The sequence below is a fragment of the Physeter macrocephalus genome, chromosome 13, assembly GCF_002837175.3.
Source record: "Physeter macrocephalus isolate SW-GA chromosome 13, ASM283717v5, whole genome shotgun sequence".
Taxonomy (NCBI): domain Eukaryota; kingdom Metazoa; phylum Chordata; class Mammalia; order Artiodactyla; family Physeteridae; genus Physeter; species Physeter macrocephalus.
In genome coordinates, this window is record NC_041226.1 from 68,562,994 (window position 1) to 68,588,334 (window position 25,341).

Sequence of the window (25,341 nt, forward strand, 5' to 3'; positions counted from 1 at the left end):
CCCGTGTCCCCTGCATCGGCAGGCGGACTCTCAACCGCTGCGCCACCAGGGAAGCCCCCACAGACATTTTTAAAAGGTAAAATTCCCGTTAGTTTCCTTCCTTTACTTCTTATCAGGAGTTTTGGTTAAATTCTTCAGTTGAGTTTAAAGCTAATGGTTAAAATAGGTTTTTAGATGAATTACTATTATTCCCAACTTTTCTTTCTACTGTCCCTATGCATAATTAGGAAATTACTATAATATGAAAACTCCTTCTTAGCTAATTACAATCTACTACTTGGAAATAAGAGTGAACTCTGAGACTTACCCATGTACCAGGCAAAGTGAGCAAATCAGAAAATTGATCGGTCTCCAGTGCTCAGGTAATATTAAGTGGATATAATTTTAGGTTAACTGCTTAAAAGCCTAAATCATTACCTCAAAAATCCCAAATCATGTATTTGCAGGCTTTCTATATATTTTTGTCAGATTCTTATGGTGGATTTCTCATGAAAAGTTCAAGACATTTGACAGAAAGTTACCCCAAAGTAATTAACATTTCTAAGAGGAACTGAGCAAGAGTTGGGGGAGAAGAAGGGACAGAAAAGGAAAAGAACAAATGCATTCACACACACACACACACACACACACACATTAAGGGAAAACAACACAACCCAAAACCAAAACAGGATTCCAGTGGGGCTTTCTCTGCCCCAAGCATGGAGGGCATTGTTAGTGCCCTGGCTGGGCACCTTCCACTGCTAGTCTGCACGTGGTCCCTTCTGTCTACTCACACAGAGGAGGGTGGAACAATAGAGACATGTTCCATAACATTAAACATCATTTTGTCTCCTCTTCCTCCAACATCTCTGACCAGAAGGACCTAATCTACTAGGATATTTCAGTGAAAGAATTGTCCAACCTTACTTCTCACCATTTTCCAGGCCTTGTTCACTGCACTGCAGTCAGACTTTTGTTCTCAAAGCCCCACCAAAACTGCCCTTGATGAGATCACCAATAACTATGTAATTGCCATATTCAAAGATCACTTTTGCAACTCTGGATTTTACCTGACCTCTCCGCAGTACTTGACACTGCCGGGCGCTCTCACTCTCTCCTCCAATACCACTCCTTTCTTTCCTTTCCCCAAGACCCATATTTATGGAGCCTTTCATTACCATCTGAGACCAAACTGATGATGGCCTCTTGCCACCCCTGTAACTTACATGACACATATTACATTGCCATGATTTGTTGATACTATTGAGAGGCTGGCCCTGGGCCACCAGTGTGAATGCCTGGGACATAAATGGGAAACTCAGCCTTTGGTGATCCTGATTTAACTTGCTCCCTCTGAGCAAGGAACAAAGCAGCAAATGCTTCTAGAAAAACCTGAAGGAATTCCCGGCACCAGAAAGGAAAGGAGAAAAATAGGTGTCCTACTTATTAGCTCACCTTCCATGTGAAAAAAAAACCATGCACGGGAAGTAGAGAGTCTTGGACATTGGTCTCCTGGGGCTCAGTAGAGCCTGATGTCAGTTGTCAAGCAACAGGAACAAGGCTCAAGGAGTATGAGTTCTTGTCTCGGTGGGAAGCAGATTTGGATGGGTTCTCAACAGGATGTCTGGACTTTGTAGGGAGACTCAACCTTGGTTAGATCCTCAGTGTTCATGAGTTCCTCCAGCATGCCTAGTCCTTTAGATGTTTGATTCTTGTTATCAACATGACATCTTATTTATTTATTGTACATAACATCTTATTTATTTATTGTTCTGTGCATGCTCTTGTTATCTCCCTAGTTAAATTGAAAACTCTTTTGAGGGATAGAAAGGAAGCCTCCCAGCATCCAGTGTATAATTATCTTCTATAAAACTATATTGGTTGATTACTTGACCGACCATCCTAGTTGGTTGTCAAAGATCCTTTTTTGTATTTTTCTTAGTGAACACAAGTTTATTGACACTTGCAGAGGCAAACTTTGCCTGTCAACTTTTAACTTCCATTGATTTTTCCATGGTGTGTGCCAAAACCTTAAATTGATTCCAGTTGCTCAAAAGAGATGCATATTTTTCTTCTACACATTTTAAGGAAAAAAAAAACAAACTTGAATGTATTTTCCCTAGACTAAACCCAAATCAGATAGTTTTTCCAGGAACGTATGAATGAACAACAAAGTGGTTACTTTGGAAGCAGACATGCCGTTATATCTGATTTCAGAGAAGTCAAGTAATCCCATATTTCACATGACTCCAGGTAAAAGAAAAAAGTACTTAGTTGGCAATAGGAAAGGGGAAAATAAATCCAAAAGCTCTCTTGTGCAGATCTGTGGTACAAAAACTGAACAATTTGATGTAGAAGCGACACAGCAAATTATATTAGGGAATATGAATTGCCTTTTAGACCAAAGAATATTCATGACATTTTTGCTTTTTAAAGATAAGATAGTTCTCTTTCTTGATCACAGACCCACAAAATCTTGGTTCTGTAAAAGACTTTGGAGAATTAAGTTATTTTCCACACAATGCCAAGACAGTGACCCCTCTAGGGCAAGGATCGTATTTTCTGCTTCCTCTTCAAAATGTCCACAGTGCTGAGTCAAGAGCTGTGCACTCAGTTCCCTTAAATAACAGTCAGTGATGTGGATACCGCTGATTCACAGCTGTAGGGGGTAAAAAAAAAAATCTCATCTTCCCTTTCTGGATTCGTCTTTCACTTTGATAACAGCCCATTTTGAACCATAGAGCTATTATAATAATAGGGATTACATCTTTGGGAGTTTGCCTGTGCCACTCATTCAGATGTCATTTGAAGAGCTACACTGGTGCTTTTGTTTCCTGACAAGCACTGGCCAGCTGCCCTAATGCCTGCAGGCTCCACTTCATAGAGAACCTGCACATTGACCTGCCCATTCAGAAACTGTTGTTAGGACCTTACCTTTATATCACCACAGCACAGTCACCGGCAGTGACTCCAGATCAATACTCGTCTCAGAGTTGTCTAGGAAGTCCCACAAGCTGTCACGTAAGGGTAATTAACACATCTCTCTCAATTACGCATGCCATGCCGGTGGAAGAATTTCAAACATTTGGCCGGGTAACAAATCCGTCCCCTCCGTTAGAGAAAGGTCATTGCCTTGGCCATCTGGATATTTACTTTTCTTCAGAAATGAACTTCATGGAATTTTCTGTTGGGAGGGGAAAATGACGAGGACAAAGGGAATTTCCTAGTAAAAATAATCTCCCGTTCAACACCAGCCATGCCCACATACCGACAATCTTAGATTTTGCATCCAACCCTTATTTTATTTATTCCACTGTCTATTATATACATCATGCCGAGTCTGCACCCTGTTACAGAGGAGCTGTCTTAGATGACCTGACACGTTACTGTTGCTCCCTGTAGAAGAGTACGTATATCTTTTGCCACCTATGTGCTCATCAGAGGTACCAGCAACCACGTTGGGGGAAGTTGGGAAAGAAGAGACACTGGGAAGATGCAAGGATGGATAAGTTCCTACGCTTAAGAGGGATACAGCTGAGCAGGAGGGAACACACAAGTGACCGTAATACAATAGTCATAATCCTTAACTGCCAACAAGATACATGAAGCAGAGCCCTGGAGGAGGAAGAGACATGTCTGAGGGGCACTAGGAAGGCTCAGCGGACAGGACGGCGCCTGAGATGGGCCTGGGAGGTGGGGGAAGAGGGCATCTGAGGCAGACAGAGCTGCGTGAGAGTGAGCTTGGGGGCAGGAGAGTGTGGGGTGTTTGCAGTCTGAGAGTAATGCAGTTGGACTGCAGTGTAGAGGAATATGGGGCGTATCGAGAGATGAAATAACAATGATATGTCAAACCTGGGTCAAGGGAGAACTGGAACGCCAAAGTGAGGAACTTAGAATTAATTTGGCAAGTCAGGACCATGAAGGATTCTGAGCAGGTAGATGAAAACTTGGGAGAAAAAGACCTTTGCGACTGTTCCAGGTTGGATTGCATCCCGCCCCCCCCCCCCCCCCCCCCCCCCCCCCCCCCCCCCCCCCCCCCCCCCCCCCCCCGCCCAAAACTTGGGAGAAAAAGACCTTTGCGACTGTTCCAGGTTGGATTGCATCCCGCCCACCCCCCACCCCCCGCCCCGCTCACTCCACCCCACCTCTACCCCTGCCCAAGTCCTATGTTGAAGTCCAAGCCCTCTGTGTCTCAGAATGTGGCCTTGTTTGGAGAGAAGGTCCTTACAGTGGTGATCAAGAGAAAGCCAGGTCCTTAGGGTGGGCCCTAATTCAATGTGACTAGTGTTCTTATTAAAAGGGGAAATCTGGACACAGAGATACGCATACAGGAAAGACAATGCACAGAGACACAGAGAGAAGACAGGCGTCTACGAACCAAGGAGAGAGGCCTGGAACAGATCCTCCCCTGGAGCCCTCAGAGGGAGCGTGGCCCTGCCGACACCTTGGCTTCGGACTTCTAGCCTCCGGAACTGTGAGACGATGAATCTCTGTGGTGGGAGCCTCCCCATCTGCACTTTGTTAAGGCAGCCCTAGCAAACTCATACGGGGACAGCGTGTGAGATGGGCCAGGCTGGGCAGAGTCGGGGCTCTAGGAATGAGACAGCACGTGCCTCCCAGAGGATGGCGGCAATGAGAAATGGTGGCAAAAGGAAGAGGGAGAGATGGAAAGGGTCATGGAGAGAGGCGCTTATGACTGAGCCCCTGGCAAGAGTGTCAAGGTGTTAGGTACAGCCAATCAGCAGGCAGTTCCTCGCGCTTTGCTCAGGGCTCAGACTGGGCATGAAAAGGCCTGGCTTCTCGTTAACCCTGGCTCTAGCTGCAGGGAGTTCTGTGATCCCAGACCGGGGTCATGTTCTCTCTCTAGCCCAGTGTCTCTACTGTAAAAGGAGGGGATTGCACTAGATCATCACACAGACTCCAGTTCCAAGAATTTGGATTTTATGATGCTAATTACATAAAGAAGTTTTGTGTTAAGGTACTTACAATAAAGGCACGTTTGTGTGTGTGTTTGCGTGCGTACGTGAGTGAGCTTTATAACCACCCTGTTTCTAAAAGGAACCTGAGGGAACTTTAAGAATTCAGCATCACTGTTTTTAAAAGGGACAACAAAGTAGAATATCAATCCAAAAGGAACTATTACAGGTCACCTGAGATGAACTCATTATTGGATTTGAACTTTAGCGCTGAGTTTCCTGGCAGCTGAGGCAAAAAGAAAAACATATGCTCATTGTCTGATAAAAATCAGTGTAATATGATTAGTTCTTGAGAAAAACATCTAGATATGCTGAGTGCTCAGATAAGATTTCACTTAAAAATACGCTGATTCAAGATCTATTAAGCCATGCAAAAATCCATCCTCCTTAATCCAATAATTCCACTTAATCTGAAGAAAGGAAAACAGGGCAGGGAGGATGACTCTGCGTGTGAAAACGCTGGTCACAAAATTACTTATGAAAGTGCCAAACTGTAATCCAAAGAAGAGAAATAGTTGAGTTCATCGTGCTGCCTCCTTTCAGGGTACTGTCAAGCAGGCCTCGTACATGAAACTCCCCATCACCAGAGAGGAACAAACACGCTAATGATAGGCTCAGTGAGCATAATCGGGATATGAAATGATTTGGCCAGCAAGATTATAACTACATAAAAATAGGGAAAACATCAAAAGGGAGTCCTCAAACAGTAACACTTATGAGAGCATGGTGCTCTTAAGAGTGATTCCTATCCCCCATACTTCCCAAATTTTTAATAACGTTTTACAATTAAATTTAAGAGAACAAGCCAGCTCACATACTGAAGCTTTGCTTTCTAGCTATTCTTTATGGGATTTTATTTTTTAGTTCAAAGCAAAGGAAAAGTTTTCAGAAATGCAAAAACAGCAAACTGAGATTGCCTTACTTGCAAAAAGCTGTTGATCAATTTCTTGAAATGGCTTTTGTGTCTTAGAAGTGACTCTTTTTTAACCGTGTGCATGTTGGTGGTCCCTCAGAAGCTCTCCTTGTTTGCTTCCGAGGTTCCTGAAAAGCTGGCGGAATTAAGCCAAGTGCTGAGATGCTATTAGGCGGGTAGTGACAGGTTGGGATCCATCCGTCCTTCGCCCATAGTGCCTTCCTAGGCCCGCACATCTTGGTGAAGCCCCTTCCCATGAGCTCCGAGGCACCACCAGTCCTCCTGCTGCATAAGCTCCCTATCGGTCATTACAGATCGTTCTTCTCTGTGCCGATCTTGATCTGATTATTTCTCTGAAGAGGGGATAAGAGCTTCTACCCACTACTAATTCGAATGGAACCAACTGATTATGACCAAGAACTAGCTCTTAGTGTTGAGTTGAAACATTGAAAAGTTTTTAATTTTCAAATCCCTATGGCACGTGAGGACAATCTAGAAATGAGCCATCCTGGGCAATAACTTGAAAAGTTGATTCATAGAAGAGAAGCATAGGTGCACGTGTCACAGAATGGTCCAGCCTTTGGCAAAGCCCTTCCACACATAGAAAAACAATCAATGTAAGAAACCACATTAACAGAATGAAGGGGGAAAAAAAATGCATCACTTCAACTGATGCAAAAAAAAGCATCTGGGGCTTCCCTGGTGGCGCAGTGGTTGAGAGTCCGCCTGCCGATGCAGGGGAACCGGGTTCGCGCCCCGGTCCGGGAGGATCCCACATGCCGCGGAGCGGCTGGGCCCGTGTGCCGTTGTGCTCCGCAGCGGGAGAGGCCACAGCAGTGAGAGGCCCGCGTACCGCAAAAAAAAAAAAAAAAAGCATCTGATGAAGTACAACACCCTCATGTGAGAAAAAAGAGGTAAGTTTCTCTCGTACTTGCAGCACTTCTCCCACTTTAGCTCTCTTTTCAAGGTTCTTTTCCTAATTTCATGGGTTTTTTTTTTTTTTGGCTGCGTTGGGTCTTCGTTGCTGTGCACGGGCTTTCTCTAGTTGCGGCGAGCGGGGGCTACTCTTCGTTGCGGTGAGCGGGCTTCTCATTGCGGTGGCTTCTCTTGTTGCGGAGCACGGGCTCTAGGCACGCGGTCTTTAGCGTATTTAAAATGGGTAACACAGGGATAGCACAGGGAACTCTGCTCAATATTATGTAACAACCTAAATCGGAAAAGAATTTGAAAAAGAATAGATACATATATACGTGTAATTGAATCACTTTGCGGTAAAGCTGAAACTAATACAGCATTGTTAATCAACTATACTCCAGTATAAAGTAAAAAGTTTAGGGGACTTGCCTAGCAGTCCAGTGGTTAAGATGCCGTGCTTCCAATGCAGGGGGCAGTGGTTCGATCCCTGGTCTGGGAACTAAGATCTCACATTCCACAGGGTGTGGCCAAAAAGTTAAAAAAAAAAAAAAAAAGTTTAAAAATAAATTAATTAATTAAAAAAATTTTTTAAGTTACTGTGAATTCAATTAACTGTTGTGTGTTTCACTCTGTATTTTATTGGTGACAACAGCATTTTATAACCTTGGAGACTGTCATACGTGCATTTACACGGTTTACAAGCAGTGTTTGCTGGCACACGCATCCGTGTTCCCCTGGCAAAAACTCCCCTCCGCTGGTGCAGCAATGCTCTATACAGGGAAAAGCGCTGATAATTTTAGAGTAAAGGTAGTTCCAGAAAATTCTTAGAAGGAATTGCATGTATATACGCCAAAAAGAAGTAAATTCCCCAGTACCTCAGGACCATGAACTTGAAAATGGAGGCTCCCAGCGGTGCATTCTAAGTTTTAAAGGTCCCATGGCTCTTAGCAGCCTAACATTTTCCAGGCTAAAGGAAGGTCCAATGTGTTCACTTTAAATCCTGAAAATAGAAACTGAGCTGTCAATTTGATTATTCTGAGGCAAATTTTCAGTGGTTTTCTCTGCTTTCCTTCTTTTTCACTCATCTAGCCCACCTCCTGCCCTCTCACCATGCGTCGTTAGGCCCAGCACCTTCACAGAGGGCAGAGCAGGAGAAAGTCATGTTCTCATCAGCCAATATTCTCTTTGTGAGATACTCCTCAAAGTAAAAATAAAAAATCGTATTGAACTGTAGGGTGAAACTGGGGAAATAAGATTTGAGGATTACTTTATATTGTCAGGTGTAAAATGGGTTGGCAGGAGTTTGACCAGGAGTGTTCCAGGCTCTGTCGTAAAGACCTTCCTCCCCTTACTGTTCTTAGAGGTGCATCTGCAGGCTGCTGACGGATGGCTTTATCCCCGCAGCTCAGCTCCAAGAGCCGGGAGTGAAGACGGCCTGATCCGTTCCCAGCAGTTTGGCTGTTCAGACTGAGCTGGAGGCTGCGGGGATGGCCGCCCATTTCCTTTCAAGGAAGAGAGTGGGAAAGGTCTGGGGGCTGGAGATAGGTCCCCCCTCTGACCACCCGCCCCATATCTGGACCTCTTGTGTTTAAGCCTTCTGTGCTCTCCCTGCCTTGCTCCTGGTCACAAGGGCAGTGCTGTATGGAGCTCTGCATGAGATCAGCAACACTTAGTGATTGGAAGGCGGACCTAATGCACTTTCTCATAATTTATTAAAGTCGCTAATACATTCTGAAAATATGCGAAGAACGTGGAAACCTCTGGTAATATCGCCCAGTGCATTAACCCACCGTTGATTGTGCACCTCAATCAGAGTAAAAGCCAAAGTCCTTCTGACGAGCCTGGTCACCATGCTCTGGTCACTTCACCCTCCTCATGTCTCCCATCTTAGTTAGTTACCGCTATTACAAACTCTGCTCCAGCCACGTTGCCCTGGTTGCTATTCTAGAATACTCTAGGCACACTCCTGCCTCCGGACCATTGAACTTCCTGTCTCCTCTTACCAGAACCTACCAGGCTTGTTCCCCTGCCTCTGCCAGGTTTCAGGTGGCAGCTTCTCACTGAGACCTCCTGCAGTCACTCTAACAGAAACCGCCAGGTCCCCCAGCCACACACTTCCTATCTCACTTAGGTTTCTTTTTCTGCATAGCCCTTATCCCCATCACACTCACTATAGATTTTACTTATTGATCTTGTTTAGTGTCTGTCTCCCCTCATTAAATGGAAGCTCCATTGAGGGTAGGAACTTTTGCCTGTTTTTCTCATTATTCTCTCTCCCTTGCTGAGAACAGTGGCTGACACAGAGGGAGGTGCTCATGAAATATGCATTGAGTGAATGAATGTCTGGAAGTGGTAGTGAATTCTGTCTGAGAACGTGATTATTGGAAGCATCATGCCATGATATTTTTCCTCTACTAAGACAATCAGCAGCTTGGACACTGAGGTCAGAAACTGTAGGTCTGAGGGCTTCTAGGTGGAAGGGAAGAGGTCAGATGACAGGACGCAAGGAATTTTGCCCTTGGCTTTCAAGACAGTTAAGTTAGAATCCTGACTCTACCACCTACTAGCTCTGTGACCACCGACAAGCTACGTAACGTAACGTAGGTGAGTTACTTCTCTCAATTCACTCAATATGTAACAGGAAGATAAGGATACAAAGTTCCAGGGTTGTGGTGAGAATCAGGGTCAATGTATGTAAAATGTCTACATATAGCAAACCTTTGTGAAATTTTTATATATGTAAATCATCTCTATTAATTTGTAGTTGTTTGTGTTATTGGTAAAAGTAAGAATTCACATACTTGTTGGTATTTTCATTTTAGGAAACACATTCAGTCATTTTAAAACTAACTTGCAATAGTAATTTTGTCCTTGTGGGAAAAAAAAAGCCTACTCTCTACGCTTTTATTAGATTCCAGTATGTATTTGTACTATTTAAGAATCCTTAAGTGGGACAAAGTGGCCTCTAAATCAGTGAAAATCATCTTCAAGTTATACTTGTTTGTCCCCTAGATCTCATCCCGCAAGGTATACAAGGGTCTTGTCTTGCAAAAATCTATGTCTCCCCAAGGTTCATTTGTTAAGCAAACGTTGATGGTGTACAAGCTCCGCCTCTGCCGGGCCCTGTGCTCTACATTTTGGCTATTCTGAGGCAAATGAGAGCACTTCTGCTCAGGAGAAACTTACAGTAAGACCTGAGATTGGGTCCCGAGAATCCTGATGATAAGAACAGGCATAACGTGTGATGTACCGCCCAGCGGTGCAGGCTGCTAAAACAGCCCAGGGCAGGCAAAAACGCACAAAAGTAAAGAGGCTGGAGAATGATTCACGTGGAGGAAGGTCAGTTAAACTGGGCCTTGGAGGGGAAGCGGAATTTGAACAATTTGAAAAAGGAAAGAAAAGAAAGGAGTGGACACAGCTTCAGCAAAGTCACACAGGAGCCCAGGGAGGCAATGGGGACTCGGGTGTCCCAGCCGCCGCTGGATGTGGCTCTAGGCTGCAAGAAAGGAGAGCAGCGGGGGTGAGACTGGAAAGGACGCTCGCTCTGTGACAACATGGGAGGCCTTGCTCACAGATAAGGACATCTGGACGTGGTTGAGGAAGGAATGGTGTTCCATGAGGTTCTCAGAGGGAGAATAATGCACCCGGGGCCATAACTGAGGAGGCGTGTTCATGGCTGTCAATAGGTTTCAGATGCCCAGGCCTTCCAAATGTACATCTCCACCCCACACCTCTCTCTTGAACTTGAGACTCCTATATCCAGTTGCCTCCTTGACATGCCTACTTCGATATGCTACAAGCATCTCAAGCTCAGTATGTCCAAAAACACAGCTCCTCCGATTTCCCCAGTACTGGCTTGATCCAGGCCTTTCGGCATCTCAGATGACATCAATTCCCCCTTTCCGGTAGGTCATCCCAGAACCCTACCCTGATCTCTTCCACACTCTATACCCAGCATGTCAGGAAATCCTGTTGGATCTACTTTCAAAATATCACCAGAAGCCACCACTTCTCACCACCTCCTTTGCCACCAGCCTGGTCTAAACCATCACAGTCCCTCCCCCGGGTGACTGTGCAGCATAGCTGGTCTCACCGTGCCTCTGGCCCCCGCTGTCTCTCCTCGACACAGCAGCCAGGGCAACCCTTCTAAAAGAGCAGTCAGCTCCTGTCACCCCCTCCGCTCAAAGCCCCCATTTCCTTCAAAGTAAACAATAGGCCTTAAAGTGGCCTACAGGGCCCAGCATGACCCTGTTGCATCTCTGACCTCCTTTTCAACTCTGCCCTGCCTCTGGGTGCCCAGGGCCTCTGGCCTCCTGGTACCCCTCCGGGTGCATTAGCCTCAGACACTCCAGGCACACTTCCTGCTTGGGGCATTTGCACCAGTTGTTCTCTGCACCTGAAATGAGCTTTCTTAGTCAGGCCAGGCCCAGCTGTCTACCTCCTTCAAGTCTTTGCTCCAAAATTACCTTCTCAGGAAGGCTGACCCTGCCTACTGAATTTAACAGGGCAATCCGACACCCTGCAATCGTCTGCATCCTACTTATCTCACCCTTTCTTCCCCCATAGAACCTGACACATTCAACCCTGCGACTTCCTCATTTTTACGCTACGTACTGCTCATTGCCTGTCTGCCCAAAGTAGAAGCTGAGTTCCATGGGGACGGGGTATCTGTGAGTTGTGTTACTGACACAGCCTCTGTTCCTAGAGCGCGTCCTGGCACACAGTAGACAAGCGTTTGCCAAGTGAGCGAAGGGCAGGGCGCTGCAGGAAGGGAAGTCGGTGAGGGGTCTCGCGTCAGCGGCGGGCCACATCCGATGCTTCCCCGGCCTGACGGAGACAGTGGGATGGGAAGGGAGGGACAATGCAGGAGTTGGAGTGGATGTGTATCCAGGGCCAGATGACTCCACCTGGGAGACGTGGGGCTTTGTGAAGAGACGAGGCACCAGCCACAGGTTCAATCCCGGGTGGTCCTGTGAGAGTCCCTGGGCTGTGTGTCTCGCCCAGCTCCCCTGTCCTTAGGATCACAGAAGTGACCAGGTGAAACTGAGTACATAAAAATGAACAAAATACCAGTCCTATAAAAACAGCTCCAAACTGCATGCACTCCCAGCGGATCTCACAAAGTGGCAACTCTGCCCTGCTCAACTCTGCCATGCCAGGCCAGGCAGACGTTCCACGCTGGGGTCATCCAGGGAGGTGCAGAGTGCCCCAACCTCCACCGACTCTTCCTGGGGAACTGCCCTCATCCGGGGCTTTAGGCCTTTTCAATAAGCAAAGCACAGACGTGTGCCTGAAACGTACGCGCATTAGTCTTGAACTATGGTTTGATACATGCACAATCCATTTATCTCCCTGATATCCAGGTGCGTCGCTTGCAGATTCGGAAATCTTGTGCTCTCCCCAGACAGGGCAGTCGCTAGGGCTGTTAGTGGTGCCTCATTTTGCCCTAAGACCTGCAGATGTGCTGGCAGGGGTCTACTTTGGTCGTTCCCCTCAATTATTAGTTCGATGTGTTAAAATTCAACCATATTTATTAAATGTACTCAATCACTTTAATTGGATTTGTAAGAATGCCTGATTTATGAAACACTACATGGATCCTTTCAGCTAATATTAAACTCAAATATTACTCGTTACTATGGTCTCTTCCCTTTCTTCCATTCATGTGTATGTGCATTGTAGATCTATGTATCTAGAGCTTCTTAAAGTTAGGAACAATTTATTTTTCATCTTTGTATCCACTTGGGCCTAGCACAGTACCAGGCATGTTGTTGGAATTAATAATTTATATTCTCGGAGCATGGCAGTTTTGGCTGAGCCAGGTTGGATCGGTTCAAATCTTGGATCTTCCCCTTACTGGCTGTGTGGCCTTGGGAAGGTTACTTAACCTCTCTGAGCCTTGGTTTCCACTTTTGCAAAATGGGGATTCAAATAAGAGTTACCCTAGAGGCTTATAATGAACACTAACAAGGTCCTTCCTGTAAAGCTCTTAGCACCATACTTGGCACATCATAAGTATTCAGTAAATGTCACTTGTATAAGTATATGAACATGTGAAAGAAGCACAGGGACTAAGAGCAGTGGCTCAGGGGGAACCTCGTGGAAATCCTGGTTCTGCCTTTTGCTCCTGGTATGACCTGGGACAAGGTGGTTAATCTAGCCACGTCTCAGTTCTCTCATGTATCAAACGGAGATATTAATAGCACCTCCCCTTCTGATAGGTTTGCCTGAGACAATGCAGGTGAGACACTTAGCACAGTGCCTCGTATGTATTTAATGATAAGTAGTCAATAATAATAATAATATCAGTATTTATTTGTACTCAACCAATGTTACCAAGTATTGTTACCATATATGTAATTCTCTTAAAAAATAACAACGACAAAAAACACTGGACTCTCTAATAATGGACTGATTCAGTTTATAAATAAATTTGACCAGCAGTTGCTGGGCTCTGAGGAGCTTCGGTGTCCAGCCTGTAGCCACTAATGGAGAACATCGGGTTTTGCTGAGGGACAGCACTTCTTCCACAAACAGTCCTAAGAGGGAAAGGGAATAATGTCATACCTCAGCGTCTGGCTGAGTCTGACCAGAGGGGCTCCGGAGTCTGGAGCTAGTTCTGCCCCCTGGACCAAAGAGATGCTGGCTGTGTGTCCGCCCTCCTAGGTGCGTCCCGGAGAAATATTCAGCAGCAGGAAGTCTGAGAAAAATAAGCAGAGTGTCAGCTGAGGGTGGGTGACAGAGAGGACAAACCCAGGGAGGTGATCCTTGGTGCGTCTGCAGGTGGGTAGCTGCTCTCCCCCAGTGGGTCACAGGGCCCAGCCTGTGGGCAGGGTTTTCTGGATGCAGAGGCCAAGCAGAGCTCTGACCCGAGGAGGGAGCCTGGAGTGAGGCAGTTTCTCAGCCCCTGAACTTGGAAGTGAAGAGAGAAACCCTGTGGTACCCACTGGGACACCCACTAGGCAGACAAGGTGAAGAGGAAAGCAGAAAGTTGGGACGTAGCACAGAGCAGTCGTCTAGCCATCAAAACAGGGGGCCTGACTTGGTATCAGCCAGGGGCAAACAGCCAGCCTCAGTTTAGGATTTGTCCTGGGAGCCTGGGAGAGAATGAATGGGTGAGGCGGTCAGAAGGGTGGGAGTAGGGCAGACCTGGGCTGAACTCGGCAGCCTTCGTCCTTGCACCCCGTCCTCTAACATCGTCGCTTGGTGTGTCCAAGTACCTGTGAAGGTGGCCCCACTTCCCAGAAACGCATGTCAACCTTTTTAAAAGCAACTTCAAAATGCTGGCCAAATTTACACACTTTCTTTGACTTCCCTCCTGCTTGACTGAGTGATTGCTCCCCCTTCCCCCATCTGCCTCCTCCATACAAATTTAATATCAAGGACAATGTTCATCGAGTCTTTCTCTGTAATCAGGACATAAAAGTTATCCCAACATTTCTCTTTGAAAATGGGATCTTCAGAGACTCAGTAGGTCTTTATGCATTACTAATAAGTTCTTTAGTGAAACATTTTGTCTTTTACTAAAATAAATCTCTCCTATTAAATCTACCATGTGAAAAATCTAATAGTGTTTAAGCTGACAAAATTTCATGTGCAGAAAATCATTGTACTTGTTAAGGATTTGGGAGTTGTTGTAGTTTGTTTTTGATAAGACAAGGGGATCTTGTTACTTGAGTTCGCGAAAAAAATTAGAATACCCACTCGCAGAACCAAATCTTTGTGTCAGAAGATAGCATAGTGTTTTGCTGGTTGTAGCCTCCAATCTCATGAAAAAAAAATACATCATCTAGCATTTCTTATAAGTGATTGTACTTGTTTCCAAGGCTGCTGTAACAAGTACCACAAACCAGGTGGCTTAGAACAACAGAAGTTTATTCTCTCACAGTTTTGGAAGCTCAAAGTCTGAAACCAAGGTGTCAGCAGGGCCATGCTTCTTCTAAAGGTCTAGGGAAGGAACTGTTCCAGGCCTCTCTCCCAGCTTCTGGCAGCTGCAGACGTTCCTTGGGTTAGAGATAGCCATCTTTTTCCTGTGCCTCTTCACATTGTCTGTCCCTGTGTCTAAATTTTCCCTTTTTATAAGGACACCAGTTATGTTGGATTAAAGCCCACCTAGATGACCTTATCTTAACCTAATTACCTCTATAAAAAGACCCTATCTCCAAATAAGGTCACATTCCAAGGAACTGGGGCGTAAGACATCAACACGTCTCTCCAGGAAGACACAATTCAACCCACGACACAGTCGTCCCGTGTCACCTCCCTAATGTTCATTATTATGCAAGGGGTCCACTCTGCTCTGAACAAATCTTTTGTATGTTACCCTGCAGCTTCCCCCCACTGACAGCAAGGGGCCAAGGAGGGCACATTTTTTTTAGTAAATTGACCAGAATTCAGCCTGGTCGACTTTGGCAACTTGGCCTTGGAAAGTATCTTCAGATCTCTCGGAGCTTCGTTTTCCTTACCTTTAAATTGGAGTAATATATTACAAGAATGTTGTGAAGCTGTAATAAGATATTATACGCGAAGAATGCTTTTTAAGGTGTAATAGGAACGTTGCATTGGATTTTCAGTGTCTTAAAAATGGCTCTTCCGAGGGTCAACAGCACAGGCTGCCATCCGGCCTGGGTCAGATGCCCAGCTCTGCCACTGACTACTTGTGTGACTCTGGGAAGTCACTTCCCCTCTCTGTGCCTACCTTTTATCCCATAAAATGAGAATATTAACAGTTCCTCTGTTAAGCACTTGTATTGAAGATTAGAGTGTGATGTACCAAAAGCACTTAGAAACTCCTGGTACATGATACGTGCACTATTATATAAGTCTTTGCTATTTTTATTGAGGGTAAGATCACATCTCAGTACCCTGTGCGCAATTCCACCCCGGTTTCTGGCCTCGAGCAGTTGCTCCACGATGTTTGCTGAATGAATAAAGGAACGGAGGCCCACAGCTTCTGCCCTCAGGAGACAGACACTAAAGCCCTCACCTCTGCTCTGTAATACGGCTCAGCTGATCCTCCCCTAAGCGGTGCAGAGAACTGGCCCTGCAGTGACGCAGGGGCCATGCCGCCCGTACCTCCCCAGGCTGTGTTTCTTCCTTTTTTTTTTTTTTTTTATTCTGTGATGCGAGGAATATTATTTATTTATTATTTTTTTAAACATCTTTATTGGAGTATAATTGCTTATTGTAAGTGCGTTAGTTTCTGCTTTATAACAAAGTGAATCAGTTATACATATACACATGTTCCCATATCTCTTCCCTCTTGCGTCTCCCTCCCTCCCACCCTCCCTATCCCACCCCTCTAGGTGGTCACAAAGCACCGAGCTGATCTCCCTGTGCTATGAGGCTGCTTTCCACTAGCTATCTATTTTACGTTTCATAATGTATATATGTCCATGCCACTCTCTCACTTTGTCACAGCTTACCCTTCCCCCTCCCCACATCCTCAAGTCCATTCTCTAGTAGGTCTGTGTCTTTATTCCCGTCTTACCCCTAGGTTCTTCCAATGCAATCCCTATCAAACTACCACTGGCATTTTTCACAGAACTAGAACAAAAAATTTCACAATTTGTATGGAAACACAAAAGACCCCAAATAGCCAAAGCAATCTTGAGAACGAAAAATGGAGCTGGAGGAATCAGGCTCCCTGACTTCAGACTATACTACAAAGCTACAGTAATCAAGACAGTATGGTACTGGCACAAAAACAGAAATATAGATCAATGGAACAGGATAGAAAGCCCAGAGATAAACCCACACACATATGGTCACCTTATCTTTGATAAAGGAGGGAAGGATATACAGTGGAGAAAAGACAGCCTCTTCAATAAGTGGTGCTGGGAAAACTGGACAGCTACATGTAAAAGTATGAAATTAGAACAATCCCTAACACCACACACAAGAATAACTTTTTGACCCACCTCCTAAAGAAATGGAAATAAAACCAAAAATAAACAAATGGGACCTAATGAAAGTTAAAAGCTTTTGCACAGGCTGTGTTTCTTGAATCAAGTGCAGCTTCCTCCTGCAGCTGCTCAGTTTGCAGGGCAGTCTCAAGGCAGCAAGTAATACACACCAGCCCAAGAGGAATGTGCTTTTCTTTGTTACTAAAACTGAATGCACCCTGAAAAGGACACTCTACCCTTCCACCTCCTTCCAGCGCTTCTTCACCTGATTGGCCCTGTTTTCCTGGTCTTTTCCCCCCATCTTACTCCCCTTCCTGCCCACCCCTTCCCAATGCCCCATCCATACCTCACCCACCCCTTCTCCCACCTCCTCCTGGAAGCCTTACCCAACTTGACACCAACAACCAGGGCACTCTGGCCTTGTCACAAGTATATTTATAATGAGGTGTGATATGCAAAATATTTTAATATAAATACCTCCCAGGGCAGTGACCAGTCAGAATGCCCCAGAGCTGGGTCAGGGAGGCCCCCCTTGCTGTGCCAGATTTAACTCTTTGATCCCTGGGATCCAGGAGGGAGAGGTGGTAGGATCTGGGGGAAGGGGCTAGAGTGACCAGAGAAGTGGGGAAAACACCTGACACTCCACAGGCTTGGGACTGTGGCTATTTTCTAAGTGGAAACGAGGTATTTATACCCACTAAATGTCAGCCTTTAAGGCTGCTTGTCTGCCAGTGTCCGAATTCCAGGAAGTTCCCTATGGGGTGGGGGGTAGGTGATTGACCACGTGGTTTTCAAATCAGACTGAAAGAGACTGTACAATAACAGAAAGTGTAAAATAAAGTTTGTGTCTTTGGCTAGATTTCACTTATTTGGAAAATGACCCGTTTCTGATCAGCTGATGATAAAAAAAAACAGTAGCCAATATTTCCTAAGCATTTGCTTTGTTTCAGGTGCCGTGTGAAGGCCTTTATAAGGCTTCGGGAACTTGACCGCCCCCCCAGAGCGGTCGTGAATTAGTCTGGCTCGTTTTAATTTTCCAAATCGCCAACCCTTACTCCCTACCCACCTCCCTCCGCATATACGCAACTAGACAATCTGATAAAGATCTTAGTCTGAACGTGATATGTGCCTCTTCCACTAGAGTCATCCCTGGCCCCTAAGCTAGGCAGAGTTCCCTACAATGTGTTCACAAAGCGCCTTGAATTTCCCCATATTGTGGCATTGCTCACTCTGTGTTTTGACTTGCCCGTTTAATATCACAGGGCTCGGCACGTGATTTGCTGGAGGAGAGAAAGGAGGACAGTCATTTGATAACATGCACTGGGTGCCCACCGTGTGAGGGTCCCTGTACTGAGAAGTATAAGACATAGACCAGAAAGTCCTGCCCTCCCCACACAGGAAACATCCTAATGCTGTGAGATTAATATTGCATAGAGCTTCTGTTTCACCCATGGCCATAGCCATGCATACACGGATGAACGTGATGGCAGGAAACTAGACACTCTGAAATCAGACAGCAGCTAGACCGGTTTTGTGTTATGTCAGTACACTATCACCATCCACACTACCCAGTGTTCCTCTGTGACTCAGAAGATACTAATCTTTTAGCTAAATAAAATAATTTTCAAATGAAGCATCTGATGCTTGGAAATCAGTTTCCTTAAATCTCTGGAGGATGGAGGGACTATTTTTGGCCTCACTGATTTCTCTTAACTGGCACATTTTCAGTTAACATATAAAGTTAACGAGATGGATAATCCTTACCAGTAAAGACAGGGCTTGGCGCCTCAATCAAACTGACAAACAGCTCTTTCCAATCATAAGACACAGTAGTCTGAGACACTTAAACTGTCCAGGCTCAAGGACAGAGAAAAGAAGTCACAGAGAAAAACAGTGAAAAAGAATTCTTCACATAATTGGAGAATCAAGGGAAGGAGACAGGCTCAGTACATTTTGAAGCATATATAAAACAATAAACTTGAGTCTTAATGTTAATAAATTAATTGATTGATTAATTAAACTTCTCAGGCAGCCAAATCCATTAAACAAAATAGAAACGTGCTTTGAAATGGCAAACTGCAAACAATTCACCCTCTCTGCCTCTCCTCCCCATTTATTCATTTTTATGTTTCGTCTGTTTAAACGGTCACACATTAGGTCTTAAGAGCACAATAGTGCTTGAAGGAATAGGGCAGTTACATTGGCATGGCTATAATGAGTCACAGATCTGCTCCTAGAGCACTGGTGATGGCCCCAAGGTCTTCCAGCCTCTCCGGGATAACAGGCTGCCCTAAATGCAAACCTAGAAGACTCAGAAGCATTCGCAGCTCCCTGTAAGGAAGGGAAAAGCGCCAGCCTTGGGGAAGAGGGCTGGACCTCACCTGCTCGAACCAAGCCCTCTGGGTTTGTTTTTTTTTTTTTCCCACTTTCAAAAACCTTGAGAGATTTTGAGACTAGGGAAACTGAGGCTGTGAGCATCTGATCCCCCCACCCCAGTCAGTTTAGTCACTTAGAAAACGTCTGCTAAACACTTTACATGTCACGGGGACCAAAGCCGTGGTCTATTTGACTGAATTTTCCACTGTAGGTACTTAATAAATCCTCCTAGACTTAATCGATTTTGACTTAATTTGCCACGTCTGCTGATGCACTTCCTGCCCCGCCTGTCACACAGACTGCTCACAATTCTCCTAACATATTGGGACCGTTGCCAACATACCTCCCAGGTGTCACCCTTCACTGTAACTGTTGGTTTACGTGGCTTTCTCCTTTTACTAGATTAGGAACATTCAAGGGGGAAATAGATGTAGAATTGACAACGTATAGCAAATTATTATTTTTTTCAGAGCAACTGTGGTTGTCTCTCGAGCTCTCACAAACGTCGGAAAGAGTTGAGATATGGGAACATGATCACCCCCATTTGACAGATAAGAAAATTGAGGCACAGAATATGATACATTATCTGCAAAAGTTAATCTAACCGTTTAGGGATGAAGCCACAACCCGAATTCCAGGATTTTCCCACTATATGCATAGCTGCTTTAAACTCGGGATTAGTCATGCCATGTTAATCAGGCCTGGCAAGTTTCAGCAGGACAGATATCAAAGAAAACCAGATCTGAGGTTCTGCTGAAGAGAGAAATGGCCAAGGCTGGTGCTGATTGTGAGAACAAGAATAGTGTTAAAGAGCTTGGTAGACAGGCCAGAGAGAAGCACCGTGATACGGAAACTGAACTAGTTATCAGGAAGGTTGTTTTTATTTTTATTTTATTTATTTATTTATTTGCTTGGTTTTTGGCTGCATTGGGTCTTCGTTGCTGCGCGCGGGCTTTCGCTAGCTGTGGTGAGCGGGGTCTACTCTTTGTTGCAGTGTGCAGGCTTCTCATCGCGGTGGCTTATCTTGTTGCGGAGTGTGGGCTCTAGGCGTGCGGGCTTCAGTAGTTGCAGCACGTGGGCTCGGTAGTTGCAGCGCACAGGCTCTAGAGTGCAGGCTCAGTAGTTGTGGTGCATGGGCTTAGCTGCTCCACAGCATACGGGATCTTCCCGGAACAGGGATCGAACCCGTGTCCCCTGCATTGCCAGGTGGATTCTTAACCACTGCGCCACCAGGGAAGTCCCAGGAAGGTTGTTTTTAATACCATGTATTTTCATCTGCTCTGCGGAGAGGGTGTTGGTAATAGTAATTATGACGAGGAAGAGGAGGAGGATAATAATAAAAACTTATAGAGGGCTTACTATGTGCCAGGAACTGTTCAAACACTGTATATGCATTAAATCTTAATCCTTACCAAAGCCTATGAGGGGGGAACTATTGTTACACCCATTTCACAGATGTGGCAACTGGAGGCCACAAGGTCCCATGGCAAGAACAGCAGAGCTGGATTTTGAGCCCAAGTAGTCCGGTTCCAGAGACTGTTCCCTTTACCACTGGTTTAAACTGCTTCTCCAGGAAAGGTTCCAAGATGGAACAGGCTTCAGGAATGTGACTCCAGGACATCAGGATTTCGCTAAGTTGGTTTCACGCGTGTGGAACGCGAGGGAATCTGAGAGGTTCTTCAGTGGCTTCCACGGGCCTCCCAAGCAGGCTCCTGGACTCAGAGCATCCCAGCAGGCCGCTTTGGGAACGCATACCATTTGCCCCCAGTCTTAGAGTCAGATTCTCCATTCCACAGCCAGGCCTGCTCCCTCGAAAACACCATCACATGCTGGAAGCAGTGAGCAGCCAAGACCCAACGGGAAGAGGAGGAATTAGTGGATCAGGCTGTGACCCTGGGCCTCAACTGGAATTATCTCCCAAAAGGGCCTTTGTAGAGTCTGCTGATCAATGGCGTGGCCCACACTAAGAAACAATGTAAATCATCCCCGAGTCGTACAGCAGGGGCCTATTGTCAGTTTGAACTGCAGATCATATAAAATCCGTTGCTTTTCCCATGGAAAACTAATGGGATATAGTTGTCTGTTAGCTATTCCTATGGGCCAAACTCCTATTGTTGATCCCTTTAATAATCTCCTAATTAATCTGTTTTCTTTTTTGCTTCCATATTTTAATTGACTTTTTCAATTAGGAGCATACTAGGAAAAGACTCTAAAAATTCCTGGTTTTAAAATAACCAATTGGAAAAGCTCATTTTCCAATTATGCTTTTCCTTTCTCACACCAACCTGACTCTGAATTTTTTTCTTAGCCAAAGCTGCATTTATTCTCTCCCACGTCGTGCAATGTAATGACCATGTAATTCCGACAGCTACGATCTGTTGTTCTGACAAGTACATATTACAGTTATTCAGCATCTTTCCTCATCCTGTTAAGAATCAACATGGGTATTCTGCATTAGAATCTTTCATGGTCGCTTATTTTAATAAACTTAATTCAGCCTGAAATTCTTACTTGCTTCTAACCATCCTCCCTAAACTAAATTTTCCTGGAGTAGAGATTACTTTGGGAAGCAGAATGAAGTGCCCAAATCCTATGTAAACGACATCAGAATTCTGTTATTGTTTTTAAATAAGCGGATTCCAAACAGTGCAAACCATAACAACATTAGAGATACAAAATCTAATCATCAGGGTAAGATTTTATACGTAGCGTAAAACAGAAATCTGATCTTGCTCTTCTCCTGCTTCAAAACTTTCCGTGGCAATGAAGTTCATAGCCCTTAACTTGCCTCCCAGAGTTCTTTGTTATCTGGTTCTAGTCTACTTCTCCCCGTTTTCATCTCTTATCATCCCCCCACTGCAACCCACACCCCCTTCTGTATTCCAGCCTTGAGAAACTTCAAGAAGGCCCCCAGATGGTACATTCTCCTAGCACGTCCTCTTCCTTTTGTCCTCATTTTGTATTCTCCCCCTCAACACACAAATATACACACACACACACACACACACACACACACACACACTTTAGCCCTCACTCACTCCCTTGCCAAGTTCCTTCTCATCCTTCAGGTCTCAGTTTAAATATGTCACCTCTTCAGAGCCCTCCTTTGCCACCAGTCTCAATTCTGACCCTCTCCCACCATTCTCTCTCAGCCTTCTCCTCCAGAACAGGGACCATAGTTTGTAATTATACATTTATCTATGTCACTGTTTGGCTAATATCCGTCTTCACCACCCGATTGCAGGCTTCAGGCAGGGAGGCAGCAGATCTTGTGTTTACTCACCTTTAGTTAACTAGCACTTAGCACAAGACCTGGTACACAGCAAGGTCTCAATAAATATTTATTGAATGAAGGAAGGAATGAGACCCTAGCCTGGAAATAGACCAAGAACAATGGTGAGTGTGATCCAGACCACCTGTCGTTTCTAAACCTGCTGCATCCCACCCGGGGTGGGCGGGGCCCCTGAGGGCTGCAATCTCCACATTAGACCCTGGTGTGGGACCATCTGCCTAGACTCCTCCAGGGCTCCCATTTTCCAGTTCTAGAAGATTCTTCACAAAGACTCTGGAATGGTGCCCTCCCACTCCATACCACAGAAGCTGTGCCAGTCCCCTTCTCCAGGGGCTGGACCCTACCTCTCTTATCTCTCGGAAACAGTGTTTAACCAAGGGAGGAAGAGTTAAAATAAAACAACAAAAAAAAAAACAATCCTAGCAGCCGCAGGAAGACTTTCCCAAGACATTTTCATCTTCATTTCTTGGACTAAAATTGGGAGACGCTATTTTTGACACTTCTGTTTTGTTTCACAATGATATACAAAGATGCTTTACATTTCTGCTCACTGCCCTCTCCCGTCGGGTTATGACAACTTGCTTTGATAATCAACAGTTTTTGTGCGATGATGTGTATCCTGACAGATCTTACGCCTTAACAAAAACTTCCTTACCAATTGTTTACTGTGTCAAATAGTTATATTTTGACAGTAACTTTTTCTTTAGGATTTTAGAGTCCTATAGTATCCCTTACTAAAATTCTGCTGCCTAGAGTTTCCCAGGCTTTGAATTTGTATGCCTCATACATCTGTGCTGCAACACCCTTCAAAATATTGATGCTAGACTGAACTGTGTTCCAGGGCTCTCTCCTCAAATATGGATACTTGCAGAAATATCCTGTAGACTTGAAAATAATTTTAAATATAAGATATTTGAATAAGTATAATTAAGTACTGATTGCTTTTATCATGTTTTGAAATGAAAAACTACTCTAGAGAAGAAACAAAAAGCCAATCAAAACATAACTAAATCTGTAATCCTGCATTTACTGTAAAGAAAATGACACACAAATATCTTTTCTTTCTTTGGTAACGCTGACAACACTTCCCCAGTGCTTACTACGTGCCAGGCATTCTCTACACCTTGTGCCTGTATTAGCTCATCTAATCCTACAGCAACCTTTAGAGGAAAACACAATAATTATTTTCATTGTATAGATGAAAACACCAATATACAAGAAATTCAAGTAATTTGCTCGAAGTTACAAAGGTAGGAAAAAGCAGAGCCAACTTATGTGCCAGGCATCTGCCTCCAGAGCCTGTGAGCCTAACCACTCCTCTGACCCCCTTCCGACAGACAGACCCAGGCAAATGATCTTTTTCCACTCCCAAATCCTCATATATATATTCTATTATATTTTAAATTGTGTTAAGTAGCCTATTATTCTATGAAGGAGAATGCTAGATTTTTATCCTCCCTGGATTTTAACTGTTGCTAATAAATAGGTTAGTACAGTGAGGTAATTGAGTCAGATAAACCTAGATTTAAAATCCAGCCTTACCACTTACCAATTATATAACCTTTGGAAAGTTTCTTGATCTTTCTGAGTACATTTGCTGTTTTGTAAAATAGGGATCATTACAGCTGTTATAAGGAGAAAATGAGATAACCATGTATAAATTGTCTGGTACAAGGGTAATCAATAATATACCTCACTCCAAGTGTGTAAGTAAGAACAGTAGGAAATGGTATTAATTCTCATGGAAAAGAAGGTTCCATCCACAAATTACGAACTCGATGTTGTAAATCATGTTCCATTGGCTGAAAATAGTTTATGTAGTTCCTTAAGAGTCCCAGTTGTGTTAAGAGAAGACAGCATTAACCAAAAAAAAACATATTTTTCTAGGCTAATTGAAATTTTTACCTGAAGCTACAAAGCATTACATTAGAAGACTAATGCTCAAATTGACAATTCTATGAACGAGCAAAATATAATAGCCAAACTGGTAGAAGCGTGGATGTTTCACAAATTCCAACTCCATTCTATGGAACTCTGCTTTCCCAAACCCCTGCATGAGGCCCTTTGTACATTTGTACACATAGACGGCCCATACGTGTACCCTGTATACATGAGCCTCTCTGGGTGTCATCTTCCAAGTGAACTGACTGTGTTTGAAGAGAGTTTGAATTGAGCTTGTCAGAGAGAAGCCTGGGGAGACTTATCATCTATACGAGAAATGTCACTCTGTTCAACTCTCCTCCACCCCTGATGATAGGCAGTAGCCACGCCCCGTGACCACCTCCCACAATAGATGATAAGAATGTATTTGGACACCTGACCTAAGGCAGCCAATCCAGAGACCGGTCACGCTCCTGTGCTCTGAGCTGGCCCAATCCGAATGCTTTCTTGGAGATTTTATTTTAGAAAATCCAGAGACTTGGGCAATTGTCAAGGGAGGACAGAAAGAGAAGTAAAATAAGACATGCCTGAAGCAGGTTGGTAGGGCTGGAGGGACCCTAGGACATCACAAAACAATGAGCAAAGTAAAGTTAGGATTAAAACTTTACCTTAAAAATCTGCAGACAGAAGTAGATGGAGAGAGAAAGAGATTTCTAGACTGCTTTGACTTGGATTATTATTTTTTTAACTTTTTATTTCGTATTGGAGTACAGTTGATTAACGATGTTGTGTTAGTTTCAGGTGTACAACAAAGTGGATTATTTTAAATTGTGGGTCCAGTTTGCCAGTATTTTAACAGTGGCCCTTCCAGTACTTGACCCAAGATGTCTGTTTCCTCCCTTAGGATGCTGAATGAGACATCGACAATATGAACTTGAGCCTAAGGAGACATGCTGACCTTGCCCATTGCTACAGAATAACTTTAGCAGAAACGTGACCGATTCCTTCTGGGGTCCCCGGTGCTCGCCTCTGTGTCCTCCCTACAGAGGGCGGCACAGCCTCTCATGCTGCTAACGCGGGTTGATGAGCGCAGAGCACCAGGCT

General features: G+C 44.7%; 1 protein-coding gene and 1 long non-coding RNA gene across 8 annotated transcripts in view; one reads left to right on the forward strand and one right to left on the reverse strand.

The window, feature by feature from the left end:
- The window catches only part of MBNL2 (muscleblind like splicing regulator 2), a 156,191-nt gene that overhangs the window by 74,671 nt on the left and 56,179 nt on the right, over nucleotides 1-25,341 (forward strand). The gene's annotated exons all lie outside the window — the stretch shown is intronic.
- LOC129392695 (uncharacterized) overlaps nucleotides 13,110-25,341 on the reverse strand; it is a 115,590-nt gene continuing 103,358 nt past the window's right edge. The window contains exon 4 of the long non-coding RNA XR_008619069.1: nucleotides 13,110-13,483. This is a non-coding gene — a long non-coding RNA (uncharacterized lncRNA). The remainder of the gene's footprint in view (nucleotides 13,484-25,341) is intronic.